Consider the following 13,012-nt stretch of genomic DNA (forward strand, 5'->3'; position numbering starts at 1 on the left):
TATCATAGCGTTTTATGTTTAGGTTGCTGTATTGAAATGAGTATTTTATCTGAGTACACAAGACTTTTAACTTTGCATCATTTTGGATGATATGTATCTTAAAGAAAAATTCTTAAAAATGTTAATTTGAATTTTCATCATATATGTTATCTATTTATAACCTTTTGTTACTAGTATACACTGTAACTTTTAAGTTTATTAAATAGAATTAAACTGCATGATGCTGATCATTCCATCAAAGAAAGTTCACAGATAATTAAAAATGTGGAGTTTTTATTTGGCAGGGAGGGCAGGATTTTTAACTTAGTTTTTCAAAAGCATCCTTATTAGGGTTGTTTTGTTTTTTTTAATTGTGGAGGAAAGTCTGATACTTACAATTTAGACTTCATAGTTTTTCCCCTCACTTGGTATTTCAGCTATTAATTAAAACTTCCCATTTGCATAATACAATGTAATGATCTTATTGTGTTGAGAGTATAACTGCTGGAAGACTTGGACTTGAACTCATAATTAATCTTTCTCCATTTCTCTTAGAAAAACATATGGTATTTGTGTAGCTCCACTTCAGCATTTAACTGGAATCATGAAATGTAACCATGATAATTAGCATCTCAATTTTCACAGATGGATCTGAGACCATGTAATTTATAAGATACAAATGACATTGGTGGAGGCTTTTATTGAGAAGAATAGCTGTTGGTATTGTGAATGTATTAAGATCCAACTTGTAATTACCATACGACTTTAAAAAAAATTGAAATAGTTTTCATTTTTCCTTAAGTATATATAATAGAATGAATATTTGCAACATTTTTATCTTGCTAATGTCTGCCTGTGTCTATTTGTCATTTGAAAATTGTCTTATGAAGAAGCCATTCATCTTGTCTATTTACATATAAATGATAGATACATTTGAATAATATGGTAATGTGGCTACAAGGACAGCTAGAGATGAGCAGTTGAATATATTACATGCTACCAAAAATGGATAGAGATTCACACATTAATGCAAATATAATTTCCTTTGTTTTATAGATGATGTTGGAATCAATAATACATTCAGCTGATGTAGAACTGGAATGTAGAATTTTTGTTTCATAGTATGTCTAGTTGCAACATTTCAATTAAATCTAGATTTTTTCCTTAGTATATAACTAACTTATGTAATGTTTTGTAGAAAAGATACCTCAAAAAAATACTTGCCCCCTTTCCCCAAACTGGATAATTAAATTAAAAGGAAGAAAAGTAGTTTGACCCCTAAAATCAGTAACAGTGATAGAGAAACTAACAAAAATAATGTGAAAATATGTCCCCCAAATCATAAAGGAAAATTAAATACATTTGTGAAGCTAAAAATGTACATAATTGATCCTATGTAATTTTCTGATTTTCTGTGGAAGTTGTCACACAAAAGCAAAGAAATTCACTGTCTTGCAGTATTTGCTAATCGATTAAGACTGACTTTTAAACAATCATTCTGTTTTTGTGTGAGTGAAATTTTCTATGGTTCCAATTCTTGTGGCTACATTCCAGGTCCTCTTAAATCACCCACGTAATAGCGTGCACATAGGCCGTGCTGCACGGGCAACCTTTCACTCCTAACCTCTCGGTGGGAGTAAGACCTAGATGAACCTGTTCTCTCTTAGAGAATGAGGCAAGCTTGTGTCATTCATGGTTTATGATTGCCCTGCCTGCCTCTTCAGTTCTCCACTCTACTTTAGTTCCTCACTTTCCCATTGTTTCTAGGCCTTTCGCCTTTCCATCTTTCTTTGTCTGTCTTTTTTATTCATTTATCCTTTTGCTCTCTCTGGTGAAGCACTTTTTGCTGCTACAACTGTAGTTTATTTGTTTGGTTTTTATTTGTTTTTAAATAACCATGTTTCAATGAATGTTTGCAATATTGGTAAGAACCTTGTTACATATATAACAAACCCTAAAATCAGTATCAAACATTTTAATCTACAATTTCCTGAACGTAATGATGATATTACCACATTTCAATACATAGTACCTTTTCATGAGGGAGGGGAACGGGTAAGTTAAACACAGTTGTTTCCCCTACTTAAACAGAAAGTTAAGCATTTTAGTTTTTTGTAAAAACATCAACACATCATGCCCATTAAAATCCTAGATATGAAGGGAAAGTAAAATAATTTAAGATTCATTAGACATTATTGGATTTTTTTTCCTTTGGATTAGAATTAAGTGTTCAGGCGTTTTTTGAGGTACCTATGTAAGATGAGTTCCACAAAGTGAAAGATTATTATTTATGATAGTTTATACATCGTGTAATGAATTTCTTTTCTTTGCCTAGCTGCCTTCTATTATTCCTACCAGTGACATATTAGGTTACATAAAAGCCTTTTGAGGGCCAGAATAATGAAATAAGTGATGAAAAGTTCGTGATGTTAAAGAATACTTGAGGAAATGACTTTGAAGGTCATTACTAAAGTGATTTAGTGGATGACAGGCCATTGTTAATATTCCTTAAGTACTGTGAAGAGCTCCTACAACATCTGAAATACAGGTGCTTGTCCATTTTCAAGGTGTGTAGAGAGAGTGACCTGCAAGCTGAAGGTTGGAAACACACTGGGGAATGTGCTACCCAGGCTGCTCATGTCTTACTCTTGCAACATGTGGCCCCGTCATGTGTGCTGTGTGGATACTACCTTCCTCCATTTGTTAAATGCGAAGGAGCACCATCAGCCGAGGCGAGGCTCACTGAGCTTCAAAAGGCATCTGGTTTCATAATGCTCTACAATATTGTCATAGCTATCTTTTTTCTGCATAGGTTTGAGACCCGGGAAAGAAATACAGAAAGTAGCGAAAGTGCTAACACAGTTGTTTTCCCTACTTAAACAGAAAGTTAAGCATTTTAGTTTTTATTTTTTGCTGGAGACAAATAAGTGCCACGTTACCCTATTTATCACCATGCTGAAAAATTCAAAACAGATTCCCTAAGTGGAATTAAGAATATTCATAGTAAACATGGCTATGTAAATATATATTACTGGTAGCTGAAGTGCATAGCTAGTCTGTTCAATTTTAAATTAAATGAGAGCAAAGTATGTGTAGCAGCACTTTTCATTACACACTTAATAATTATGTATCAGAAGAAAAGCAGCAAACTTATCGCTAATCATGATATTCATTGGAGCAATCATTTTATTTCTTCCACTGTGCTGTACCAGTAAACTCATGAAAATATTCCAAGCTAATGTGCAACATTATGTCAAACAAAAATCTGTATTCCACATGAAACAAAACTGTCACTAAAAATCACATACAGTTATTTATGTATTACCAAAATCATCTAATTTATTTTTATATTGCTGTACATTCTACAAAGCACTTTATCATACATGTTATTCCATTAGATTCCCTTTTTAGTCCTTTGAAGGATAGAAGGCATGTGATATTTGTTTTCCAGTTTGTTACTGATGAGGAAAAATAATGCTCAGAGAGAATTCAAAACAGATTTACTAAAATCACTCAGATAAGTTAAGGATAAAGGGAAGACTTTAGGCCAAGTCTTCTGTGCCTTAAAATACTTGCCATTGCATCTCAGCCTCAGCCTGCTGGGGTTAACCAGTGGCATAGTTTGATGTGATGGTATGAGGATGTGAGATATTAGGATATGCAACTCTCCCCCGAACGTTCTATTCTGTCTTGTCACCCTGTCACACAATCTACCTAATTGTTTGGCTTCTCAGCTTTATACATCTTGATTTCTGTATCTATGAAGAATGCTTTCATTTGCATGATTTTATGACACATCTGTTCTGGAAAACTGTAGCTCTCCCTCAGCATTCTGGTTTCCAGATTAATCTGTCCTGGCGCAATTGAACATTTTTCTGCCTTTCTATGAGAAAAAAAAAGCATATGTGCACATGTCCATGAATATACAAACTTTAAGTGGGGGTGATCAGGGAAGGCTTGCTGAAAAAGTGAGAGGTATTCAGGTGAAAGTCTGAAAGAGGTGGAGGAAGACATATATTCTGGGCAAGAGGCTGCCACTCAGGGTTGTGTGGGGAGCAGCAGGGCCCCTGGGGCTGGAATGGAGCCACCAAGGGTGAGACACAGTCCAAAACGCACTGGGGTCTGGATTGTGTCAGGCTTTATAAGGTTGTGTTTTAATGAATTTTGCTTTAACTCAAAAATGACATGGAGCCACCAAAGGTGCTGGGCAGAGAAATGATCTGATCCGACATATTTTAATTGGATCTCTCCGACTGCTTTCTTAAGACTAGACTGCAGGTGGGCAAGTTCTGAAACAGGGAGACCAGTCAAATGGCTACTGCTAATACCTGAGCATGAGATGAGGTCAGCAGTGGAGGTGATGAAAAGTGGTTGTTTCTGGATATATTTTCAAGGTTTAGCTGGTAGCTTTAGGTGCAGGATTTGAGAGATGAAGTGGAGTCAAGGGGGATGCCCAGGGTTTTGGCTTGAGGCACTACAGTCGTGGAGCTGCTATGAGGAGAGGTGGGCAGACCTCAGGAGGAGCAGCATGGGCACCGTGCCACTCAGTTTTAAATGCGCTAAGTTTGAGATGCCTGTTCCATATGCACGTGGAGATGTCACAGGCGGTTGGAAACATGAGTCTGGAATTTAGCAGAGAGATCCAAGGTAGAGATTTGGAGGTTGCCCGGGTTATAGATATTATTTAACAAGGAGTTTGGATGAGATCACCAAGTGTGGTAACTATTACATTAGTGGCTCTACATGAACCATGCCTTAGGATACTCACATTCTTGTGTCGTCTCTGCCCTTCGATCTAGGTTGGGTTTGTGACTTGCTCTAACCAGTGAAACAACACGGGGGAAGTGATACTCTGCCAGTTGTGGTCCTGACCGTTTCTGTGTTACACTCTTGAGCATCCTGACCGACTGTGTTAGAATTCCAGTTGTCCTGCTGGAGAGACCATGTAGAGAGGGAGAGGCCCTGGACTATGTGGAGGAGAACAGAACCCAGAAGACAGTGTGAAGTCAGCCCTAGATGTAGGACCCCAGGCAGGCTAGCTAAGTGCCAGACACCTGATTGAACAGGCTGTCTGGAGTCGGGGTAGAGGGGGAGCATTCCAGGTTCATAGGTATCACATGGAACCTAGATGAGTTGTCCTGGTTATGCCTTTTCTGAATTTCAACCCAAGAATCATGAGAAATAATAATATGGTTGATTTAAAAAAATATATGTTTTTATTGATTTTAGAGAGAGGAATGGAGAGGGATAGAAACATCAATCGGCTACCTCCTGCATGCCCCCTGAAACCTGGGCATGTGCCCTGACCAGGAATTGAACTAGCAACCTCTTGGTTCCTGGGTTGAGGCTCAACCATTGAGCCACACTAGCATGCGACAACGGTTGTTGTTTTAAGTCACTGAGTTTTGGGTTGGTTTTTTATGCAGCAGTTAGTAACTAAAACGCCATATGAGTGAATGAACTCAGAAGACTGAACACTGGGGCACTTCAACATTAAGAGTCAAAGTGATGAGGAAAAACCAACTAAGGAAACTGAAAAGGAAACACCAGCAAGAAAGATTACTCATGAACTCAGATGAAACCATTTCAGCCGAGACTCTGAGCCAAAGGGACTTGGGTTTCACAAGAACAGGGGCACTACTCCAGTGCCCAGCAGAGTGTCTGGCACTTAGTAGGTGGTTCGCAGATACCTTTTGTACGAATGAATGAGTGACATTTGAAACAGGAAGAGCAAGAGACTAATAGTTTTACTACTTAAAGCAAATAACCTATGAAAACAGAACTACTTAATATTTTAAAATTTTTGTTTATTTTTCTACTTATCTATATTCCATCTTTAGTTTCTATGTATAGTCTTTATTTTTTTTCTCTCAAAACAAATATTCTTCCAACCAGAAGGTTTAGAACAAATATGAGTTCATAACAGTAGAGCAGGCCTTAAACATTGCCATCTTGTCCTGGCCGGTTTGGCTCAGTGGCTAGAGCGTTGGCCTGCAGACTGAAGGGTCCCAAGTTCAATTCTGGTCAAGGGCACATGCCCAGGTTGCAGGCTCGATCCCCAGTTGGAGGTGTGCAGGAGGCAGCCGATCAATGATGTTTCTTATCTCTCTCTCCCTCTCCTTTCCTCTCTGAAATCAGTAAAAATATAAAAAAAAAAACACCCACATTGCCACCTACTTAAGTCAAAGGAATTAAAGTGTCTGACCACTCTGAATAAATGTACCAGTGAGAGTTCTCTATTGCACGCAAAAGACATTCTCTTTAGCTGAATTAATCAGAAACGTTTATTGAGAGGAAAGCGTGTGGCTGACAGACCCGCTGGGAAGACTTTAAAAATGGACAGGAATAGAGTGAGGCTTGAGAGCCAAAATCAAGCTGTTGGACTGTGCACTGTGCACCTGCTGCCCCCAGGAGTGTGAGCTCAGACAGTGTCTCTCACCTCACTGGCCTGGCTGCCCATGATGTCAAAATGGCACCTGTCTTCTCCCTGCGTCTTTGGGTTGCTAGCTCCTAATGCTAAGTGAGCGTGGCTGTGTTGGGTTTGCTGACCCCAAGTCACATGCCCATGTTTTGACTGCAGGCCTCTGAGAAAGTGTCTGACCTTTTGGCTTTTGTAAAGGCAGGTGTTTCTTGCCTCCCACCCAAACTCATAAAGCTGGAGATTTTCCCAGAGCGGGGAATACATTCAGATACAGGATGCACTTCCCTCAGGTTTATGCTCTCCCCAACCCTCTTTCCCCCCAAAGAACACCTCATAAACATCCATAAGAATAAGCCCATTATGTAGTCCCAGGTAAAGTACATTTAGAATGTGAACAGAATTGTGGATTGTGGATTCATAGAACCATTGTTTATAATCTTTGAGAAATCATCAAGAATGAAGGTGAGAAAAAATGCTGATTTTTAAAGAGTGGCAGGGAACAAACCTCTGACTCTGTAGATATAGAAGCTTACTATAGAATATTAGTGAAATTCAGAAATAGATTTTCAGACATTAAAGTCTGATAATCTTCATTCCCTTCCAGTAAAAAACAGTGGTATTTCCTGATTTCAACAAAGCTTATGACAGGGACTCTCATGAGATCCATATAAATAGAATAAAATTGAAATTCACTTGTTCGAAGATTATTATTCTTTCAGTTTATTGCTGGCTGAACAACTTCCCCCAAAGCCTATTGATTAATGAATTGACATCAGGGTGGATAAAAGTCTATTAGGGTATGCTAGAGGGCATTGTCCTTGACCTTGTCCTATTTGATATTATCATTAATAACTCAGATAAAGACATGGTGATGATGTGCTTGACCTATTTGTGTGTTATAGCTGGAAGCCATAATTAATATTTGGAGTGATGGAATCACGGGTCACAAAAGAATCTGAGGAAATGATGAGCTGAACCTACAAGGTGAATTGCTGTGGGGCTAAGTGAAATGGTCTTCTTGGTTTGGAAAAAAAAAGCAGCCCAACTTAATAAGGAAAACATGGTGGAGGAAAGTTAACTTAAAAACAATTCATTGTAAAAGACTAGTAATTTCGTTGGCTCAAAGAACACTAGCAAACAGAAGTGAGCACCGAGGAGGACCAATACGATGGCAGGAGGCCCGTGAACAGGGCACAGCTGCGATTTCCAACTGGTGCTGCAGGAACTTTTAAAACATGTAATACCTGACATTTAGTCAGGGCCACTGACTGCTTTTCCCTTACATTGTCAAATAAAAAAAATGATAAAGGCCAACAATAGCCATTCTGTGTAAATGAATCAAAATTATACCTAATTTTTTTGGTCAGATTGGCAACCTGTATATTTTTTGGTATGCTGCAGAATTTCAGTAATTAATATGTGCCAAGAGATGAAAAAGGTTGAAAATTGCTGCTGTACAACATGAAACTATTAAAGGGGTCAGGAGGCTTGTTCAGGAGAATTAAAGGCACACTGGAGAGCAGAGAAAAGGTAACGTGTCTATTCCAGACAGAATAAGAAACCCAGTGTGAGTTGTAACTTGAATTCAGTGCCTTGAAGAGCAATGAGCACCTTGTTACTGAAAGTAGAGGATACATGGATCCGCATCAGAAATCCTGGAGGGAAGGTTTCTAACCTGTACTCTGTGTAGGGGATTGAAACGTGTAATTTAGCTATGCTATTTCCTGTAGTCCCAAGTGAAACCAGAAAGTAGGTCTAAGTTCCCTCCATTGTGCAGGTGAGGAAATTCAGGCAAAGAGGTCAAATACAGTTTACTCACTCTGGACCAACGTGGGTTTGAACTGTGTGGGTCCACTTATATGCAGATTTTTTCAATAAATACGTACAGTACTGTAAATGTATTTTCTCTTCCTTAGACTTTTTTTAAAAAGCATAGTTTATTGATTTTTAGAGAGAGGGGAAGAGAAAGAAACATCATTGTGAGAGCACACATTGATCATCTGCCTTCTGCACACCCCTGCATTGGGGATTTATCCAACAACCTGGACATGTGCCCTGACCTGGATTAGAACCAGCAACCCCTTCGTGCATGGGGCGATGCCCAACCAACTGAGCTACACTGGCCAGGGATTCCTGAGAATTTTTAAAATAACATTTTATTTTCTCTAACTTACTTTGTTGTGAGAATACAAGATATAACACAATATATGTGTTAATTGACTGTTCATTATCAGAAAGGCTTTCTGTCAACAGCAGGCTGTTAGCAGTTAGGTTTCTGGGGAGTGAAAGTGGTAAGCAGAATTTCAGCTGTGCCCGGGACCCGCAGCCCTAAGCACCACGTTGTTCAAGGTCTGCTGTGCTCCATGCACACCCTTCCCAGCGGTTGCAGCCGATGATTTCCTCTGTCAACCTGGGAATCCAGGTAACTCCAAGTGTACAAAGCAATGGACTGCCCAAAAGTTCGTAACTGTTATGTAAATGCATCCCATTTGGCATAATTTTTGGAAGCAGAAAAGTGACTTGTTATGCTCATTCACTTAATAATTCATTTTTTCATTCATTCATTTTTTTTCCTCCAGCAATATATAGGCTCTCTTCTCTGTACCAGGAGTTATCCTTAAACTCTAGAGATATAAATATATAGCCCTTATATTTAAAGGAATTGAAATCCTATGGAGGGCTGCAGTCTTAGACTAGATAATCTCTATGGTTATAAATTACTGTCACAGATCTTCATGTGTCATGGGAGTACAACATATTTGTGTTTTAGTGAAAACAATAAGAAAACTGGATTTGACTTATAGATTTTACTCTCTGGAAGGATTTCAAAGATGTTTTCGTTTCACATATGGAGAGGTAGTCATACAATGTAATACTGTGATTCTGTGTTCTGAAGAGATGGGTTGTCATTCAGAACCACGTAGCGAGTGTGAACAGATGTAAAGGTTGTGGATGACTGAACGTGCAGGCAGCGTAAGATAGGAGAATGCTGAACCATAAGGAGAAGCTAAAGAAATGACAAGGAAACAAGCTAGCTTTCAATCAGTGCTCTGTTCTGAACTTCTCATTTTCTCTAATTGGTAGGATAAAGTCAATTAACTTCTTTTCTGTCCTTTTCCCTAATGGCTTTTCCTCATCTAATGAGGAATCATGGTCTCTTTCAATCATTTTCAACTATGCTATTGGATGAGCGTTTAGGTTTTTTTCTCTCTTTATATCATTCCTATCTTCTCTATGTTCTAGATTTATTTAATATGGTCGCCATCCTTATTAGGAAGTCCTGATCATAGTTCGGTATTTAATTCACATGGTTTATGATAGAAACACGTCAGATCTCTAACTGTTGCTATAGTAAATGTTGGATTACTCACAAAAACCCAGTTATGACAACATTCCTCTACTGATGATCCTTTTTTATTGAGAACATGCTATGCTTTTATGAGCTTAAAAATTTTTAAATTATTTTTCTTACTTTAATTTAGAATTTTATTATTTAAACTTCTAGACATTTAATGGGGGACCTGGTATATGTGTTATTTGCCAAGAATAGACAAAAAAAAAAAAAGACTATCAGTAGAGGGAAATCACAGGGAACATAATAGTTTATAAAAAGAGAATTTCTTTAGAAAGAAAAGAACATATTTCACATATTAATTAGTTGGTTTTTTTTCTGAAAACGATAATCTTTTAAAAACTGTCCATGTTTCAGGGAGCAGGTGGAGGAGTGATGCATTAAATGTAATAAGATTGACAATAATGATAAGTTTGGAGAATTCAGAAAAATGGTTCAGTTAAGATACTAAAGTTGTCATTTACTGAAAGTACCCAAGATCAAAATGAAAGTGATCAATAATTCCAATTACCTTTACATTATGTTTGAGTAGGCCATTAGTAATTGGAGAAAAAGAATCATCAGCAAATTTATCTCTAAGTGAGAAAATTTACATTATTGTATATCATACAAAATGGGGTGTCTGCAACTTCACCAATTTTTAGAATCAATAATTTGATACCTGCATATTCTTATAATGACCATTTAGGATTTTCTTTAATGTCATTTTAATTATTGCTTGCATTTTAATAATATTTAGTTAACATGTTTTAGTTAAATATGCATTTTTTGCTTTCGTCAAGGGCTATGAAACCCACTTCAGTTTTAAATCATTCATTTTTGTTAATGTGATTGCTGATTTGGTGCAAGTTATGTATCATTTGAATATAGATTCAGTTAGTTCTATGTTATGAAAAACAGCAGTTTTTACTTTCAACTCTTATAGCTAATTTTTTAGGCTTTTCCCCTGAATATCAAGTAAGACTTTCTTTTATTGCCACTTTTTGATTATTCGACATCATCAATTGATTCCTACAGTGGAAAACGGGAATTTAATGGACTCTTTTTTCATTCTTCCACTTTCAAACAAGCGAACCCATCCTATCCTGTCATCCTCCCAACCTCCCAACCTCCCATCCTCTCAATATCAGTATATTAAAACTTTGATTAAATCAGAAATTCAATATTTGCCTTATTATGTCGATATAAATCTTGTTTGTAGTTGAGGTCTATAGTATATTGTGATGATTTTGCTCCGTCAGTTCAACTTTCATTTCCTTGAAATTAATAAGTTTCCAATTTTTTATTTCTGTCCGTAATTCAAGGCTTCCCCAAGCCTCTGCCTGGTTCATTTCCCTTTACTGGTTTCCCGGGATGCCCTCCTCTCCCTTCTGGGCTGGGGCTCTTTTTTTTTTTTTTCCATCTCAAGTTGTTTTATTTTTATTTATTTATTTATTTATTTATTTATTTATTTATTTATTTATTTATTTTGGGGGGGGTAATCGACTTTCTAATAGCTTCCCAGGAAAGAGTATGTGGATGATTTTTTTTTTCTTTTGAGACATTGCATTTCTGAAAATCTATACTCATGCTTGATTGACATTTTAGCTAGTTATAGAATTCTTGGTTGGAAACAATTCCATTAGAATTTCATTGCTCTGTTGTTGTCTAGTTTCTACTATTTTTGTTTAAAATACTCCTCTTCCCAGTGTTCTGAAATTTCATGATGAAGCAAGAAATAGTTCAACATGCAATTTTATTTTCATTGGGTGTATCTTTTCAATCTGGAAACCCATGTCTTTCCATCCTTCTTAAAAATATATAACCGTTTTTATTGAGATACAATCCACAAAGCAAAATTTACTCTTTTAAAGTGTATAATTCAGTGGGGTTTAGGATTGTCACAGAGTTTTGGGACTATCATTGCTACCTAATTTTAGAAAATTTCATGATCTTAAACAGAAGTCCCATACCCATTAGCAGTCACTTCAAATTCTCTACCCTTCTAAACCTTAGCAATCACTCAGTCTACTTTATGTCTCTACAGATTTGCCTAGACATTTCATATAAATGGAATCATTAACATGTGACTTTTCTGATCGGTTTCTTTCACTTAGCATGTTTTTAAAATTTATCCATGTTATAGCATATATCAGTACTTTATTCTTTTCCATGGTATCTATATATATAAAAGCCTCATATGTAAAGTGTCCCTCAGGAGTTCAACTGACCGGGAGTTCGATTGCTCGCTGACCACCAGGGGACGGCATGGAATGAAGGAAGGCCCCGGCCGGCAGCCTGCAGCCGCTAGGGACCCTACCCTTGCGTGAATTTTGTGCACTGGGCCTCTAGTGGATATATAACATTTGTTTATCAATTTATCAGTTGATATATATTTGGGTTGTTATCAGTTGATATATATTTGTGTTGATACACCTTTGGGCTGTTGCGAATAATGCTGCTATGAATATTTAAGTACAAGCATTACACACACACAAGAGTAGATGTGTTGAGTCATCAGATAACTCTCTAAGTTTTGAGGGACTGTCAGTCTGCTTTCTAAAGTGTATGTACCATTTTACAATCTAACCAGCAGTGTGTAGGGTTTCAGTTTTTCCACACTCTTGCCAATACTTGTTATTGTCTGTCTTTTTTATTACAGTGAGTGTTCAGTGGTTTCTCATTGTCATTTGCTTCACATTTCCTTCATGACTAATCATGTTGAACATCTTTAATGTGCATATGTTCTTCTGTTCCAAAAAATTATCTTAAAAAATTATTTTGTTATGATTCCCTCCCTTTATTATCTCCTTTTTCTTTGGATCTTTTATTATGTAAAATTTGGAACTCCTGGATTGCTCTTCTCATTTTCTTGTGTTTTGTCTCTTATTTTCTAAGTATTTTTTGCTTTAGCTCAATATTAAGGGACATTTTCTCAACTTTGCATTTCATCTATTAAAGTCTTTATATTTCACTATTATTAATTCCGAGATACCCTTTTGTTATAAAAATATTCCTATCTATCTATTTATTTATCTATTTATTTATCTTTAATCCTTGTCCGAGGACATGTTTTTATTGATTTTAGAGAGAGGGGAAGGGAGAGGGAGAGAAAGAGAGAAATATCTGTGAGAGAAAAACATAAATCGATTGTCTCTCATACACACCCTGACCAGGGAATTAAACCCGTGACCCTCCGGTGCATGGGCTGACACTCCAGCCAACTGAGACACATCAGCCAGGGCTCAAAATAATACATTTTATAATATTCTTTTCTTGTT

General features: G+C 37.0%; 1 protein-coding gene across 4 annotated transcripts in view; it reads left to right on the forward strand.

Annotated features, from left to right (window-relative positions):
* Positions 1-13,012, forward strand: part of CDK14 (cyclin dependent kinase 14) — a 553,499-nt gene that overhangs the window by 232,204 nt on the left and 308,283 nt on the right. The window lies entirely within an intron of this gene.

The sequence above is a fragment of the Plecotus auritus genome, assembly GCF_963455305.1.
Source record: "Plecotus auritus genome assembly, chromosome: 4".
Lineage (NCBI taxonomy): Eukaryota > Metazoa > Chordata > Mammalia > Chiroptera > Vespertilionidae > Plecotus > Plecotus auritus.